Genomic DNA, 12,059 nt, shown 5'->3' with positions numbered 1-12,059 from the left:
TGGGAAACATATATTGATATAAAAAAACTTCTCCACATACTTTATAGTTGATGAGAAAAAATTTCTTGATATAAAAGACTTTGTTTTTTGCTTTTATTTTATATACGTATATATCAGCTCTTCAAAGTTTATATATAAACTTTTAGGGCTCACATATTACTAAAAGTCAGACATTAATTGTTGAAAGTGCACAAGGTCTGGTTCATCATCTGACAAAAGGTGATGAGGAAATAATTTTCCCGTCCCTAGGATTTTCATGGCATTCCATCTATGCCATCGATTTTTCATGGAAAAAGCATGGAAACGATGTAAAATTTGATGAAATTCCATGAAATTCATGGCAAAAATTATCCATGGCAAAAATTGCCATCGTTTTCATACTTGGTATAAAAGAAATTCCATGGAAAGGATGAAAATCTATGGCAATCGAAGGCAAAGTTTGGACTTTAACTTTTTGGGGGGATGGAAATGATGGCAAACTTGGACTTTGAAATTTTTAAGGAAGGCAAACGATGGAAAAGCAACACTTAGAAATTTTCTAAGATGAAAACAAAGGCAAATTGGACTTAGAATATTTTGATGATTTGAAACATAAAAAGTTACCGAAACATTATCAAAACATTTTCTAACTAATAAGGCAGAATTGTTCCTTTAATTTTTTTTTTCAAATGAAAAATATATCAATACTGATGAGAGTGTGCATGATTATTTGTGCCATAAAGCCAGTATTTGTACCACCCTGAAATCCAACATATATTTGAAGAGTCTTAAAGATTACATATTAAATTCAATTAAATATAAAATGTGATAGCATTGTTTAAAAGGTAATTTATAACTTTCTGTTATGTTTTGCTATTTATATACATTTAGACAAATAAAAAGTGACTAGAATATATATACTTATTTCACTAACAGTATATTGAGACAATAAGTTATTTTTTAATTTTCCAACTTGGAAATGCATGCAGGTTAAATTAATTTATTTTCAGATACAATTAATTATTAAGTGTATCTCTTTAATTAAGTTATAATCATGATACAGTGTGGATAATACACAAATATCATTTCCATGCAGTCTCTTTCTTAACAATTAGTGATAGAAATGTTATGTAGGTTCCCCATGTGTTTCCATTTGCCTCTGTGAAATGGACAGGAAATGATATGTACACATTCATTGACAAGAGTTGGGACCAATGAAGGAGACCATATGGCTTTGTACATTTCTCTTTAATTTCTACAGTCCAAAATATAAAAATAATAGATAAAAATTGGTGAATATTTTTTATTATACGACCGCAAATTTTGAAAAAAATTTCGTCGTATATTGCTATCACGTTGTCGTCGTCGTCGTCGTCGTCCGAATACTTTTAGTTTTCGCACTCTAACTTTAGTAAAAGTGAATATAAATCTATAAAATTTTATCACAAGGTTTATGACCACAAAAGGAAGGCTGGTATTGATTTTGGGAGTTTTGGTCCCAACATTTTAGGAATTAGGGGCCAAAAAGGGCCTAAATAAGCATTTTCTTGGTTTTCGCACTATAACTTTAGTTAAAGTTAATAGAAATCTATGAAATTTTGACACAAGGTTTATGACCACAAAAGAAAGGTTGGGATTGATTTTGGGAGTTTTGGCTTCAACAGTGTAGGAATTAGGGGCCACAATAGGGCCCAAATAAGCATTATTCTTGGTTTTCGCACAATAACTTTAGTTTAAGTAAATAGAAAATAATGAAATTTAAACACAATGTTTATGACCACAAAAGGAAGGTTGGTATTGATTTTGGGAGTTTTGGTCCCAACAGTTTAGGAAAAAGGGGCCCAAAGGGTCCAAAATTAAACTTTGTTTGATTTCATCAAAATTGAATTATTTTCGTCGTATATTGCTATCACGTTGGCGTCGTCGTCGTCGTCGTCCGAATACTTTTAGTTTTCGCACTCTAACTTTAGTAAAAGTGAATATAAATCTATAAAATTTTATCACAAGGTTTATGACCACAAAAGGAAGGCTGGTATTGATTTTGGGAGTTTTGGTCCCAACATTTTAGGAATTAGGGGCCAAAATTCAAAATTTGAACTTGCAGACATTACAAGAAAAGATGTCTTATTCATCTTGACCAAAATATGAATTTTACCATGGATGTAGAGTTGTGGCCTAAAAAGAGCCAATGTATATCTATTAACATTAAAAGTGCAGATGTATTATTCTGATGACATATGACTATTGGATTTGTGAAGATTTGTGTTTTCATATATTTTGGATTAAATCTTCTGGTAAGTACAAATTATAAATAAGTATTTCAACCTTTTTGAATATTATGAAACTGCTATTTCCTTCAAATAAATTGTGACATATATAAGTACCATGTAGGATCAAGAGAATAACTATAAAAGACTATGCAATTTTTGCATAATTACATCATGTACTGTTGTATTATGACAAGACTTATATCTTTAAGACAATCTCTTTTATAAATATTATTCGATAGTAGTTTTGGCAAAATTTGAGATCTGTAGTATGACTGTAATAATTATATATATAATATAGACATCTATTCCGAAAAATCAAAAAGTTTTATCTTTTAAAATTAGTACATATGTACTCAATTACCATAATTATGGATCAAATTTAAGATTTAAGACATACATGTAAATATGGGCCTATTATGTTAAAGTAAAATAAAAGACCAATACTAATCACAGTAAAGAATAACCTATACACTACATATGTTATAATTATTTTGTTTAATTGTAATATTTCTTATATTTTAATTGTTATATGTTTAATATTTCAGAAGTGCATGGTGAAACAAAAGAAAAATGTTTTCTGATAGGACTGAAGAATGGACACATTCAATCAGACTTGGAGTAAGTAGTTTTATATGAAAGAAAATCTTATGAATGCTTTTTAAGTAATTTTTGCACATATTGGACTTTCAAAACATTTTGGAAAAAAATCAAAAGATGTAAAATCATCTGTAATATTAATTTTTACATAAACATGATATATATCTTTGAAAATGGGGCGTTACAGCCCACAGGTCTTATTTTATTGAAAAAAATCCCCAAAACAGGTCATAGTAAATTCATTATAATTATCTGCCCTTGATTTTACAAGGATTTTTTTCTAAAAATATAATTACTCTTTAAAACATACTTAACATCTTATTTTTCATAGTTTAATCTTATGATTTCGAGTTTTAGATGTTTCTGTTGTATATTGAATGATATATGGTAAAAATAGTAAATTCAATATAAAAAAGAAGATGTGGTATGATTGCCAATGAGACAACTATCAAAAACCAAAATGACACAGACACTAACAACTAAAGTTCACCATACAGCCTTCAACAATGAGAAAAGCCCATCAAGTCAATATGTCAAAATGAAGGAAAACCCCCACCTACTTATTTTATTTCACTTGTATTTATATGATATTTTTCAGAATAAAAATTAAATATATATGGTAACTTTTTTTTAGGCATCATACGAAAGAAATGGAAAGTTGTCCACCAGGTCATCAACCATCTGCCGAAGCCAAGTTTAAGGAACACAAGACAAGATAGACCACAGATAGCAATAATGAACTTTGAACATTTCCAAAATCTTTAACTTTACATTAAAACATAGTCTAATTTTAATAGTATTTATTTTTTTATCTATTTTGCTAGCAATATATGGCAATGAAATTTAAACGATGAAGCTTTATTTTGAAAGTAATCAGGTTAATTCAATCTGATGAGAACTCCTGCAGATATTTTTTTCCCGGTGTCCTATTTTGAAAAGGACAAAGGACAAGAATATGTTATTAAACTAAACAAAACTATACAAGGTAATATTGCAGGTCTGCATGTCCATTTGTGAGTGAATACCAGGGAAATGCCATAGATGCCACACTTTCCATGGCAATCTGAAATTGTTGCCATCATTTTCATGGCAAACTGCCATAGATGCCATACTTTTCATAGAGGCCATGCCAACCTGCCATTGATGCCTTACTTTCCATGGAAATCATGGCAATTTGCCATTGATGCCATGCTTTCCATCCTTTTATGATTTAATGGCAACGATGGAAATACTGAGTATACAATTCCTGTCAGTCTTTTTTTCGATGCCATGGAATTCATGAAAACCATGAAAAAGCTCGTTTCAATACTCCATCGTTTTCATGGCAACAATTTTGCCATGGAAATTCCATGGAATGCCATGAAAATCCTAGGGACGGGAATTTTACTCAAACAAGTTAAGAAATCAACCATAAGACATAAATAGGGGTTTACCATGTTTACACCATTTTCTGCACTAATTCATGGCGTCAATTTTCATACCAGAAAGTGGGTGTTCTTTGTGAGTCAAAACTATCTACCACACTCCTTCTTTAAGTACACCGGGTTGTGGTTTGTTTATGTGTTACATGGTTGTTTTTCGTTCATTTTTTTTAAATAAATAAGGCCGTTAGTTTTCTCGCTTGAATTGATTTACATTGTCTTATCAGGGCCTTCTATAGCTGACTATATGTGGTATGGGCTTTGCTCATTGTTGAAGGCTGAACGGTGACCTATAATTGTTAATGTTTGTGTCATTTTGGTCTGTTGTGGATAGCTGTCTCATTGGCAATCATACCACATCTTCTTTTATATATAATCAATGTGAGAGTCAAACTAACTAATAACCCCACCACCACCAAGGCCCCTACTTATGAAAGAAAAGTTCCTGCATAATATCTTAAATATTTTGATTGAACTTTATTCAGCACCATGTTTGACAAGACAATTAGTGTTCTTTCACAAATCAAAAAAATGTTTAACAATTACAACCCATAAATATTTATCTACCAACTAACCCTAAACAAACTAACTAAATCCAAACATATATGTTTAAACTACATGAACTTTTGAGGAAGAAAACATTAAATCCAATTAGAGGTCTAATTGCTTATTTGAAATAAATGGAATTTTCTTGTATTTGATAATTAGATTTGTACTTATTTCTCAGACTAAACATTATTGGGTAATTGAAATCTACAAGGAAATCAAGAACTGTATCAATTCTCTAATGTCTATTACCATTTATCCAATGATTACATTTGGTAATGGTATTTATGTCAATTCTCTAATGTCTATTACCATTTATCCAATGATTACATTTGGTAATTGTATTGATATCAATTAAAACATTAAAGATGTGAGGTTTAGAGGTTATACACCAAAAGTATCAGACTTGCCATATGGTTGATGTGGACTTTAACTTATCTCTGCAGGCCTCATGGGCTTATTTTCATTTCGCCTTAGTTGTCAAAATTTATATATAAATTTAATCCCAGTTTGCCTTAGTACAAATTTTCGGGTACACAAGAATTAACTAAGGGAAAATGGGAGCTTCTGTAAACAATAAAATTAAGTTATGTTTTGTTTGTATTGCAATTAGTTGATATTTGTTATTTTGATGTCACATTCTACCATGAAATACTTTTTAAAGGAAAGATATTTTTTTTTCATTTTTGGTGTCCTACTTTTTATAGGTTCTTTTTTTTTTCCCCCTGAAAGTGTTTTTTTTTTTTTTTTTTTTACTAATGTGTTATATTTTGTAAATAAAGTCTTATAAGAGATGACAAATTGGATATGAACATTTCATATTTTAGTAAGAAGTCTTAGTAAAATCCAATTTTGTATATATATTTCGATCAATAGAATTGTACTTTAAAATTTTGTGTCTTTGCATATTCTTTAAAATTTCATGTCTTTAAAAATAATGTCCACATGGTCAATTATACTCTTGAAATTGCAAAAACACACTAGCATGCACTTTTTGACCAATTTCACAACTGACAGATCTCAAATGTATTTTGCTGCTTCGTAACACACAAGTCTTTCATACTTCATTCTAGTATTGGATAAATGCAGAAAATGATTGATAACTGCATGTACTTATGACATGTATGATGCAACTTTTGGTGTAACTGACAATACAATCTAATCTTCTATTATTGCATTATTCTCAATCATGTTCCAAGGTTATGTTCTGTCTTATACAATAAGAAAATGACTATATTTATTTGATCTGAGTACTTTGATACTATATATTTGATCTGAGTACTTTGATACTATATATTTGACATTAAGAAGTATATAAAAAATGTGACAAATTGTCAGGATTGTATATTTAATGTTTCAATATATTCCATTCACTGCATGAACTTACAATGTAGTAGACATGCTAAATTTGTTACATTATTACAGAATTAACTGCTCTGTAAAATCTATAGATAATAAAACTCATGTTTTTAAGGTTCTTCTTTCAAATGTCTTAACTTACAATGCAGTAGAGCTAAATTCTTTACATTATTACTGAATTAACTTGTAATCAATACGCCTAGGATAATGATTTGTAAAACCCATAATAAAAATCATGTTTCAAGGTTTTACCATGATCCAATTGTGTTTTTTATGACTGCATGCCTTTTAAAGAATTAAAAATCCAATGGAGTCACATGCTAAATTCTTTACATTATGACTGAATTAAATGCTAATCAATACGCATAGGATAATGATTTGTAAAACCCATAATAAAAATCTTGTTTCAAAGTTTTACCATAATCCAATTGTGTTTTTTTATGACTGCAATGCCTTTTAAAGAAAGATTAACAATTCAATGCAGTACATGCTGAAATGCTCCACATGTTTACTGAATTAACTGCTAATCAATACGTTATAAGGATCATGATTTGTAAAACCTATAATAAAACTCATGTTTTCAAGGTTTTACCAATTAATCCAAATGTGTTTATAACTGCGTTTTAAAGAAAGCCTAGTAGGTTAACAATCAAAAGCAGTACATGCTTACTGAATTAACTTCAAATCAATATACATCTAGGATAGTGATTTGTAAAACCTATAATATAACTCATGTTTTCAAGGTTAATGCATGATCAAAATGTGTTTTTGACTGCATTTTACAGAAAGGTTAACACTATTATGTAAAGCAGTACATGCTAAATTTGTTACATTATTACTGAATTAACTGCAATCAATACATCTAGAATAATGATTTGTAAAGTCTATAATAAAAATCGTGTAACTTCAAGGTTTTAGCATCATCCAAATGTGTTTTATGACTGCATTTAAAAGAAAGGTTAACAACATTCTACAAAGAGGATTAAGACACATGTTTTCAAGGTTTTAGCATCATCCAAAGGTGTTTTATGACTGCATTTAAAAGAAAGGTTAACAACATCATACAAAGAGGATTAAGACAATCAATGAGTGATATAACATGTATTTTCATACTTGAATTCATCTTAATATGTTCAGCCACCGAAAACGTTTCTTTAATGACTCTTTGATCAAATCATTTTCACATCTATTTCATATCTTTATCACATTACATCTGAGAACCGAGTCTTCCTAATTATAAATATATTAACTTAAAAAGGAAGTTATATATTCTCAAATGATTAAAGGTAATGTGAATTCCTCAACATTACACATCAAAAAGTCTTTAAAGAAATATATCGATAATTTCTCATTTCCGCCGAGACTGTGACGTCTCCAAATATGCCATATCAGCAAATTATTGTACATGTTAGACACAACAAGGACAAATGTTTTGAGGTAATATTTGTTCTTACAGAAGCGCATGTCCCCCTTCCCTGGTATTTACTAGTAAAGAGACTTTTAAAGCCACCAAGATAATTCATATGTGTACTTAAATGAAGATTAAAAGATGTTTAAACTGTCTGTTGATTGAATGATTGTGTTTTGCTTTAAAAATGCCCAGTAGCAAATATTACATGCATATTTAAGACCGAGAAAACTGCCACTTGTTCGATGGTTTTTAATAAAAAAAAAAATCTATATTTATTCTGTTGAAAATCAATTTTTAGGTTTGGTATGATTTCTCTCATGCTGTGCCATTATGGCATTAAATTATTTCGCCTTAACAGTTCTTAATATTTTTTTTTAGTTTGATAAAATCCCTTGGGGACTATAAAATTTTCTTAATAAGTCTTCATAAAACTTAACAACTGAGCCTGCCATAATGGAATAAAGGCTCTTACTTATTAACATGTTCCAACCAAAATCACTATCAACGTACATAATTATTACCATGGTGATTGGCTATAGAACTTCCTGTTTGACTTTCCACATGCAATGACTATATCTAAGTCCAAATATTTATGACGTCTGGCAAGGCTTTTTTAGTTTTTTTCTGGGACACCTTTCTACGACCTTGTAGGAAGGCATACCAAAAAGAAAATAAAATAGCCTTGCCAGACGTCATAATTATTTGGACTATGAATATCTAATATAAAATGTCTTCATAGTTGTCATCATATTAACTAATATAATTTTGCCATATACAGTTTAACTATTTATAATTATGATAATTTTAAACAGTAACAATTCATTAAACCAAAGGACATGACTTGTACTTTTAAATCATATTAAAATAAAAACATGATATTTCAAAGCCCAATACACCCACAAAAAACTCAATTACCATATACTGACAGACAGGCAGACAGAAATGTCATAATAGGAAAAAAGGCTGACAGTTATTTTTTTCATATTCTAAAAGCAAAATCAGAGGTCAAAGTGAAGACTAATAAAAACTGCTTGTGTTTGTTTTTCACTAGCCACTGGCAGAGCTGGTTTTTCACTAGCAACTGGCAGAGGTGGATTTAGTGGGGCCAGTCATTGGGCCCCCTCTTATGAAAATTTCTTGATTCGCCAGTGAAGGGCATAATGTGCAAATATCAATTTAGTTCATGGTTACAACTGCATACCAAATTTCATTCACTAATCATGAATGGTTTCTTATAATTAAGCACAATTAAACTTTTAATATGCAAACTAATGCAAACATGCCAAAATCAATGAGCATGACTACGAGTATAGGAGCTATTTATTTTTAAATCTCCATGAACATGAGATGCAGTTAGATAAAATCTACAGAGGTGATTGAAAGAAAACAATTACAATAATATAAGAAGATGTGGTATGAGCACCAATGTCAGACAACTCTCCATACATTAAAGGTCAAAATACAGTCTTCAACACAGAGCCTTGGCTCACACAGAACAGTACCCAGTAAAGGGCCCCAAAGAGTGGTGACAAACGTAAAACCATTCAAACGGGAAAACCATACAACAATATACATTTCTAATGGAATAACAAATAAACAATGAAATATTTATAATCAAAGCGCGAAAGCGCTGTAAAGGCAGTTAATTACAGGTTGTGTGTATTTCTAGTCCAGTAATATCATTATCTTCCATAGAACAGAGGTGGTTTGTAGAATTTAAGATTTAGAGTTCTTTTGTACCTTAGTTCACCTATACATGTATCTATAGTCTACTGTTTACAGTATATTTTCTGTGCCTCGCCATGAAATGCATTTTTAGCCATGGCCTTGTCAGTTTGCTTTAAATTTATGAGTTTGACTGTCCCTTTGGTGTCTTTCGTCCCTCTTCTTTAGACATATAAGAACTTTTACTTTTCAATATAAATAGACTATTTTTAATTATTGATTGTATACGCATATTCTATGACTCCCATAAAAAAATAGTTCACAAAGATTGACTAGTCTCTGTACTGTGTGTATAGCAAGAACATCAAGTAACATAATGGTAAATGTACATAGTACATGTAACATGTCAACTTTTTTTATGACCATACCTGCCAACTGTCAGTATTTGCAGAGTATTTCCCCCATCGAGCTCGAGGCTCCCAAATGGAAATTTTGTAAGAGCAATTTTGTCCACTATTTAAAGAAAACAATTAATTCAACAATGGCTATAAGCTTGTTAATGCAAGAAGAAGCCAAAAACCACATTAGAATATATTTGAAGGGAATCCATGACAATCGCCCCATTAGCAAATAGCCCCACTTTTTCACTAACTCGCCCCACTTTAAAAAAAAAACCTGCCCCAACCTAGATTACCAAATCGCCCCACTTGTGAACTGTGTTAAATCCCGTTAATATTACTCCTGCCAACTCGCCCCACCTAATAGAAAACGATAATATCTAGATAAATATATTATTAACCAGGAAGAATTTAGTAATGCCAACTCGCCCCACGTATGGAAAAAGATGTATAAGTTCAATTCCTTATATTGCATTATGATACAATTAACAGGTTTCTTTTCAATTGTTATGCAAATAACTAAGCTTCAAAACTTACATTTATTCTTCAGTATACATATATATCAATAATAGTAATTAAATTAATTTTCGGTTTGTTTGTATTCTGTGTAGATTAGTTTTCATTAAAGTGGTGCGAGTTTTTATTTTTAATTATATATACATATATATTAATCTAAAAATTACCGTTTTTTTTAAGTAGGGCGAGTTGGCAGGAGTAATATTAAACAGGGTTCTCGCTAAGGCGAGTCCATGAGTCCTGGACTCAACCAAATCTGTCTGGACTCACCATTATCAAAACTGGTGAGTCCACAAATACATCAATATTGAAATATTTTGTATAAACTGAACACAGTTACCATGACTCACCGTGGCCAAAAATGACGAGTCCCTGGACTCGCCTTCAAAAATCCTTAGTGAGAACCCTGATTTAAAATGATTTAACCAATTTCACATGTGGGGCGAGTTGGCAGGAGTAATATTAAACATGATTTAACCAATTTCACATGTGGGGTGATTTGATAAATCAGTTTGTGGTGTTTTTTTAAAAAGTGGGCCGATTAGCCAGTGGGGCGACTTGTCCTGCTTCCATTTGAAGGCCCCCTTGAAGGTTTTGTATGACTATATGAACCATCTTTCACGTAAAACCCCCATGTGCATTTTGAAAAGTTGGCAGATATGTTTCTCACTCCAGGCAAAATCTACCGGTATGAATGAAAAAGAAGTTTTCAATTAAGGCTCTGTGGCCATAACAGCTGTCTCATTAGCATTTTAACCACTTCCCATATTTGCAATTAAAACAATAGAAGAAAATTATTCAACGCAAAAACAAAACTTACTTGTAAATATGAAATTCTCTTTACGGTATGAGTTTTTTCTCATTGTTTGAGATTGTACAGTAGTACCTGTAACTGCTTATACCTATTTCTTATTCACTTTTGCTTGATAAACTCACTAAATATCATATACATTGTACCATATGTATTTTTATATGCATTCCAATAACATGAACAATTGTAATTCAATTCTATATACCAAAGCAAAATGAACTGCACCACTTTCATTGACTAGTATGCATCTTTTGGCAAAATACAAGTTCTAAGATGACACAATTAATATAATATATATTTATTGATAAAAAAATAAAATTTAGTATACAACTCTTTAACGGTATAAAAAAAAGCACAGCTGTGTCATAAATTGTGAAATTTGTGCTGAAAACATAGACATTGATGGTATTTGAGTAATTCCATATGTGAAGCTCAACATTAGCTCGTCAGTTGGTGGTGAACAGTTATAGTTCCTTTTTGCAGGCTAGGATGAATGCCTTTTCAGGAAAACCAATTTCACAAATCAAAACTTTCCTCTAGCATGTCTAGATTTCTCCTACAATATTCATCCAGTTTAGTTCTTTTGTTTTAATTGGACACCGTCCTGATTTTTAATTTTGCAAACCATTCAGTCTCTTGCTTGCAAATGGTGCATGAAAATAGGATGGGTATGGCAGTAGACAAGTCTCTTTAAAGTGCCCTGAAAAAAAGTTTTATAACTTAAGTTTAATTGAAACTTGTGCAACACATATACCTAAATAACTATATAACATAGAAGAGAGCATCATTCGTGTCAATGTTTTGTTCCTGTTTACATTGTCATTGATATTTTTTCAGAAAGCCTGAGGCATAGCTCATGAATTCCTGTCATTAGACATTACATCCTAAATTAACATAATTACTGCTAGAATGATTATCAGTATGATATACGTACACTATCATTGTACAGCCCAAGTCTTCAGTATATATAATTGTTGCATTCATTCACTCCTGTGTTCAGTCGTTCAAAAATTTCTAAACATCAACAAATGAACTTTAATAACAACAAAAAAACACTAGAAGATACGTACATACAACCCGTGTTTA

General features: G+C 30.8%; 1 protein-coding gene and 1 long non-coding RNA gene across 2 annotated transcripts in view; one reads left to right on the top strand and one right to left on the bottom strand.

The window, feature by feature from the left end:
- Positions 1-12,059, bottom strand: part of LOC134690632 (uncharacterized) — a 53,038-nt gene that overhangs the window by 15,266 nt on the left and 25,713 nt on the right. The window lies entirely within an intron of this gene.
- Positions 2,724-3,645, top strand: LOC134690633 (uncharacterized). The gene is made up of 2 exons (XR_010101985.1): positions 2,724-2,867; positions 3,481-3,645. It is a non-coding gene; the product is annotated as an uncharacterized LOC134690633 (long non-coding RNA).

Source organism: Mytilus trossulus, chromosome 11 (genome assembly GCF_036588685.1).
Source record: "Mytilus trossulus isolate FHL-02 chromosome 11, PNRI_Mtr1.1.1.hap1, whole genome shotgun sequence".
NCBI lineage: Eukaryota > Metazoa > Mollusca > Bivalvia > Mytilida > Mytilidae > Mytilus > Mytilus trossulus.
Note: the sequence above shows the minus strand (reverse complement) of the source record. Positions and strands in the feature narration are given on the sequence as shown.